Raw genomic sequence first — 7,281 nt, 5'->3', positions numbered from 1 at the left:
AAAAGCTTTTCACTGCACCTCAGTAAATATTATTGGCGGCACAGCTGTAGAGTTACTGCCTTATAGTGCCAGAGACCGGGTTCGATCATGTCTATGGGTGCTGTCTGTACAGCATTTGTACGTTCTCCCTGTAAACTCCTCTGATTTCCTCCCACACTCCAAAGACGTACAGGTGTGTAGGTTAAATGGCTTGGTAAAACTGTATATTGTCCCGAGTGTGTATAGGATAGTGTTAGTGGCGGGGGTCACTGGTCGGCACGGACTTGATGGACCGAAGGGGCTGTTACCATGTTGTATCTCTAAACTAAACTACATGACAATAACTAAAACTAACAGTGATAAACTTAATAAACTAAAACTAGACTTGAACTAAAACTAAACTAACACTAATAAACTGGCATTAATAAACTAAGCTAAAACTGAACTAAACTAAACTAAACATTTCTTCTCCGACCCCCCCACCTCTTCCCCCACTGCAATCAGTCTGAAAAAGGGCCCAACCCAAAATGTTGCCTGTTCATGTTCTTCGGCGATGTTGCCCGACTCGCTGTGTTATTCCAGAATTTTGTGCTTTAAAAAAAATATATAAACCAACCAAAATTTGCAGTTCGAAAACTAAATGTACAGTTCTAAACTTGGTAAAAAGTGGTTTTAAAGGACAGGGGGAGAGAGAGAGGGAACAGAAAGGGAGGCGACTTGGGTCGTGGGTGCTGTGATATTGTAGGGTTAGAATTGGAGAGGTGCCAAAATACCAGAGTTTCACAGGGTGGAACAGAAAGGGTGGGTCAGATCATGAAGCAGTGTTCGAGTGTTGAGAGCGGGTACTTTCCTGTATCAGGGGATCAGCATCAGTTATTGCGGGGGGGGGGGGGGGGAGTGGAATGGGGCAACACAGATTGCCTCTGGCTGTGACGGATTGTGAGGGATTATTCTGTGTTAAAACGACACGGAAGAGTGAAACTGTTGCTTCGGAGTAATGAAAAGACGTTGGGGCAACAATTTATAGTTATACTAAGCCATTTAACCTACAAACCTGTATGTTTTTGGAATGTGGGAAGAAACCGGAACACTCTAAGCGGAAACTGGAAGATGAAACGTGGTTCTGTTTCCTTGCATAGGTGGGTGAAGATGATTCACCATTCAAGTGGGGCAGTATCAATATTGCTCTAGATTAAGCATCACCATATTAGTTTTGGTTATCACTGTCATGTGTATTGGGGTACAGTGAAAAGCTTTACCTTGCATGTTATCCAAATATATCAGATAATACCCCAGCAATAGAATGTGCTGTTAGGCTGCAGAATATAGTTTATAGCATTGTAGCACACCAGTTCCAGAGACAAATACTAAAGAAGGGTCCCGGCCTGAAACGTCAAATTTATCACACGCCTGAGGCATTATCTATGCATCAGAAATAAATAGGAAATGTTGGAAAAACCAGCAGGTTGGGCAGCATCTGTGGAGGGAGAATCATAGTTAGTGCTGTGTTCAAGCTATCTTGATTGAATCGTAGAACATAGAAACAGCGATCAGATGTCATGAGTCCATGTTTAATTTTCAAACCTACCAGCCATGGAAGATTTCCTTAAATACAGGAGATAGGGCGGAAGACTGGAGGGTGGCAAATGTTGTGCCTCTTTTCAAGAAGGGCTGCAGGGAAAATGCTGAGAACTATAGGCCGGTTAGCTTAACATCTGTAGTTGGAAACATAGAAACATAGAAATTAGGTGCAGGAGTAGGCCATTCGGCCCTTCGAGCCTGCACCGCCATTCAATATGATCATGGCTGATCATCCAACTCAATATCCCGTACCTGCCTTCTCTCCATACCCTCTGATCCCCTTAGCCACAAGGGCCACATCTAACTCCCTCTTAAATATAGCCAATGAACTGGCCTCGACTACCTCTGTGGCAGGGAGTTCCAGAGATTCACCACTCTCTGTGTGAAAAAAGTTCTTCTCATCTCGGTTTTAAAGGATTTCCCCCTTATCCTTAAGCTGTGACCCCTTGTCCTGGACTTCCCCAACATCGGGAAGCAATCTTCCTGCATCTAGCCTGTCCAACCCTTAAGAATTTTGTAAGTTTTCTATAAGATCCCCTCTCAATCTCCTAAATTCTAGAGAGTATAAACCAAGTCTATCCAGTCTTTCTTCATAATACAGTCCTGACATCCCAGGAATCAGTCTGGTGATTGATGGATAGTTATACCAGCATTTGGGACGGGCAAGGGCCGATTAGGGATAGTCAGATGGTTTTTGTACGTAGGAGGTCGTGTGTCACAAATCTGATTGATTCTTTTGAAGATGTGACGAAAAGGTCGATGACGTCAGAGCTGTAGATGTTGTGTACATGGATTTTAGTAAGGCATTTGACAAGGTTCCGCAGTGGTAGGCTGCTCTGGAAGGTTAGATCGCATGGGATCCAAGGAGAGATAGCTGAATGGAGAACAATTTGTCTCCTTGGAAGGAAGCAGAGGGTGATGGTGGAAGGTTGCTTCTCGGACTGAGCCTGTGACTAGTGGTGTGCCTCAGGGTTTCGGTGCTGGGCCCGTTTCTGTTTGTCATCTACATCAATGATTTGGATGAGACATCAGGGCAAGATTAGCAGGTTTGCTGATGATACAAAAATGGGTGGTTTTGCAGATAGTGAAGATTGGTTGTGAAATAGTGCAGCAGGATTGGATCGAGTGGCCGTGGGCTGAGGAATGGTGATGGAATTTAGTACAGAGAAATGTGGAGGTGTTGCATTTTGGGATGTCTACAAGGGCAGGACCTACACAGTGAATGGTAGGCCTCTGGGAAGTGTTGTAGAGGCAGCGGGATCTATGAGTGGAGGTAATGGTTCCTTGAAGGTCTAGTCGCAGGCAGATAAGGTGGTCAAAAGACATTTGGCACAATGGCCTTCATCAGTCAGAGTATTATAGAACTTGGGAGTCATGTTGCAGTTGGATAAGACATTGGTGAGACCGCATTTTAGAATATTGTGTTCAGTTCTGGGCCTCATGTCATAGGAAAGATATTGTCAAGCTTGAAATGGTTAGAGAAGTTTTACGTTGCCAGGACCAGAGGGTTGTGAGCTATAGAAACATAGAAAATAGGTGCAGGAGTTGGCCATTCGAGCCTGCACCGCCATTCAATATGATCATGGCTGATCATCCAACTCAGTATCCTGTACCTGCCTTATCTCCATACCACCTGATCCCTTTAGCCACAAGGGCCACATCTAACTCCCTCTTAAATATACCCAATAAACTGGCCTCAACTACCTTCTGTGGCAGAGGAATTCCACAGATAGGGAGAGGTTGAGTAGGCTGGGTCTCTACTCCTTGGAGAGCAAGCGGATGAGGGGTGATCTTATAGAGGTGTATAAAATCATGAGAGGAATAGATCTGGTTAATGCACAGTTTCTTGCCCAGAGTAGGAGAATCGAGGACCAGAGGACATAGGTACAAGGAGAAGGGGACAATATTTAATAGGAATTCTGAGGGGTAACTTTTTCACACAAAGAGTTGTGGGTGTATGGAACAAGCTGCCAGAGGAGGTAGTTGAGGTTGGGACTATCCCAGCGTTTAGGAAACGGTTAGAAAGGTACATGGATCGGACAGGTTTGGAGGGATATGGACCAACAGGGTTCTCACATCACTTTTTTCCCCTGTTGCCAGCCGGGCAACCTCGGTAGGTTTTTAGGTTGCCAAATGACAGTTTAGGTGGTCATTTAAGACGGCTTGCACGACGCGTGCGATAAAGTGTTCGGACGAAGTGTGTAGTTACCAGTCGGAATTATGATCAATGAAGCATTCACATATTGTTTCTGCTTCAAATAAAGTCACAAACTAAACATTCACCCAACAAGACATGATATACACCACAATGACATGCAGCAAATAGTAAGATTAAACGAGAACTTACCAGTTTGAAGTTTGATCTGTATTTTATGAGGAGTTACGATGAGGGATTACGTGAAGAACCCGTTCAGCACGCATGCGCGGCATACTTCAAAGCTGCGGTGTGGAATCACAGATAGACACAGTTATTGAAGTAAACATAGTAAAGACAAGGAGACATCAGTTTATGAATTTGACCCATATTATTGAGGGTGGGAGCGGAGGGCACGTAATCCCTCATCGTAACTCCTCATAAAATACAGATCAAACTTCAAACTGGTAAGTTCTCGTTTAATCTTACTATTTTACTTCGGAGTCACGTGAGTGATTCCGTGAAGATTTCAAAGCTCTGTGATTTCAAACCGTGTAACAGTTATTACTACATCACTGCCGAAGTCTTTGAGGGAAGAAGTGTGTTATCGTAACCAACCAATGAATCTGTTTGTAGAAAAACACAATGGTATTTTTTAACAATAACAACAAAGAAATTAAATTGCTCCCCTGGGCTTAAATTAAATATTTGCAGTCTGTAAATCTTTCCTGCAAATAAAACAGGTTTTGCCAACGGCTTATTATAAAATTTCTCAACGGTCTTTCCCCCCACCATCCTGCTGTAGCCAGGATGTGGTTTATAGGCACGTCCATTCTTTTAGCCGTCGACGTGGATGCTGCCCTGGTGGAATGAAATTTGTACATGTTAGTTTTTATCCCAGCAGCTTTTAGCACCTGCTTGAGCCATCTCGAAATGGCTCGTCACCCGACCATAAGGTTTTTTATGACTGACCCACAAGGCTTTTCATCTCCCTCGAATATTTTGGTTGTGTCTATGTAGGATATAGGGTCATGGCACATAACCGTGTTTCTGGCGGGTAAGCCCGGAATTCCACGTCTGGATTAGGTGTTCCTGGTCCACTCTGTTTGATCATTCCCTGGATAACGACAGAGATCTGGTCTGGAGCTGTGAGCATGGTGTCCAGTCGCAATAGGTGTAGTGACTGGACCCTCTGTGCAGCTACAAGTGCCATCAACATGAGTGTTTTGAGCATAGATGGTTCCAGGTTGAGGGATCTGGCTGGTGGCCATCCCCTGAGGTATGTCAGGACCACACTGACATCCCATATATGGGTGTACCTTGGTCTAGGGGGTTAGAGTTGTAAATACCCTTCATTAGTTTGACCACCAGCTGGTGGGACACCATGGCCTGTTGTCCTGGAGCTGGTTTTAAATAGACAGGCAGGGCAATTCTAGCTGTGTTGATGGCTCTGTAGCTGAGTCCTTCATCGTGGTGAAGGTTCGCCAGGAATTCCAGTACGTTGGTAACTGTAGCGGTTGAGTAGGTGGTCCCTGTATCCAAGCAGTACTTCTCCCATTTTTGATGCTGGACAAGTGCTGTTTTTTAGTGGATGTTCGGAGGGATGCTGACATGGTGTCGACGGTTTGTTATGATAATCCCAGTCCCAGAAGTGGTTTGTGCAGAATCTGCAACCCAGGAGTTTGATTTTTTCATGGCACGGGTGGCTTGTGCCCGACACTGGGTGTTAACAACTCTGGGTCACTGGGGAATACCATCGGAGTTTCAACAACCATGTCATGGAGTATTGGGAACCATGGCTGTGTAAGCCAGTCGGGTACTATCAAAATACCTGAAGCAGAGTCCATTTGTACTGTGCATAGTCCCCGACTGATGAGGCAGAAGGGAGGAAATGCATAGAAGAAGAATTTCCCCAATCCAGCGCGAACGCATCTACCGCTGCTGCCTCAGGGTCTGGTTCCCAAGCGACATACATAGGTACCTGGTGATTTAGCCTCGATGCAAATAAATCGATATCTGGCATGCCATATTGCTTGATAACTTTTGTGACATTTCTTTTTGGGTTTTAACATCCATTCGATGTTGTCATTAAATTTACGTGACCTGGTGTCTGCCACTGTATTTAGCTTACCTGGCAGGTAAGTTACTGATAGCCAAATATGTCTTTGGACACACCATTGCCAAATTGTGTTGACCAACTTGTCGCATGATACCGATTTTATGCCGCCCATATGGTTAATGTAGGCCACCACCGTAGTATTGTCTATTTATAACCGTACATGCAAGTGATGCATATTTATGCATATGCTTTTAAACCATAAAAGTCACCCTACATCTCTAGATAATTAATGCCCAGTGTAAGTGGTAACGATGATTCTGGGTTAGTCCATCTACTACTTGTGCTGGATATAGAGTTAGTTGCTCCCCAGTCTTGAGCACTGGCATCTGTTTGGATAACTGACGTAGGGTTAGTGATGATAATAGGCTGAAACTATGTCAAACGTTTTTTGCCCACCACTGTAGTTCTGATACTACTTCACTGGGTAACTTCATGAAACGATCATAATGACCTGTATGTCATTTTTGGTACAAAGGTCCGAATTATGTAGCCGGAAATGCTGCTACCATTTTCCCAATTACTCTGTTACTTGTCGAGTAGTTGGTAGTTTGTTGACCATTAAATTGTTGCATGTAAGCACGTGATCCAAGATGGCAGCACACGTCTCCTCCTGTCTCTAACTGTCTGTTTGTTTTACTAATATGACTGAGTGACAGTGATTTTTCTGTAAGTCATCTGCGAGCATTATCATTCGAATTATCATTACGTCGGGAAACCACGGAACGGATTTCTTATAGGATTCTCCCTGCACTAATGTGTGGCGTCGTTGGTTAAGGCGAAATAGTCTGGCTGCTTTTCTCCTCGATTTTCAGGATCTCAACGTACAATGTCGCTGCTCGTCGCTGCTCTTTTCCTATTAATTTTGAAGGGGCACCGGGGGAAGCCCCCACGGGACTGGAAACTCCTGTCCAGTCAACTCTACACCGGTTTTACCATGCCGGGGGACGTGCGCTTCTGGCAGTCCGCTGGGCATTAGTTTGTCACCTATGACTCTTCTGCCCTCCGCATCTATAGACTTGGCCCATCTGGTCAGCTTGATGGCCTTACAAGACAATTTTATTATTCCTTCAAGTTGCCTTCGTGACTTTTTTATATTTTTAAAGATTAAAAAAGATCATTCAAGCAAATCTATAAGGTCTGATTATAGGTGTATAATTGTTCTGTTGCTGCTGATTTCAGGGAATGTTCAACCTAACCCAGGCCCAGGCTCTGCTGAGTCTGCTGTTACTTTTAACACCCCTGCTGAATTTGAATAGAAACATAGAAATTAGGTGCAGGAGTAGGCCATTCGGCCCTTCGAGCCTGCACCGCCATTCAATATGATCATGGCTGATCATCCAACTCAGTATCCCGTACCTGCCTTCTCCCCATAGCCTCTGATCCCCTTAGCCACAAGGGCCACATCTAACTCCCTCTTAAATATAGCCAATGAACTGGCCTCGACTACCCTCTGTGGCAGAGAGTTCCA

At 44.5% G+C, this 7,281-nt stretch overlaps 1 protein-coding gene across 1 annotated transcript in view; it reads left to right on the top strand.

Annotated features, from left to right (window-relative positions):
• LOC116972128 (desmoglein-2-like) overlaps window positions 1-7,281 on the top strand; it is an 82,879-nt gene that overhangs the window by 1,081 nt on the left and 74,517 nt on the right. The gene's annotated exons all lie outside the window — the stretch shown is intronic.

This window comes from Amblyraja radiata, chromosome 4, assembly GCF_010909765.2.
Source record: "Amblyraja radiata isolate CabotCenter1 chromosome 4, sAmbRad1.1.pri, whole genome shotgun sequence".
In the NCBI taxonomy this organism is placed as follows: domain Eukaryota; kingdom Metazoa; phylum Chordata; class Chondrichthyes; order Rajiformes; family Rajidae; genus Amblyraja; species Amblyraja radiata.
The sequence above is the reverse complement of the archived record's forward strand: the minus strand, read 5'-3'. Positions and strand labels throughout refer to the sequence as shown.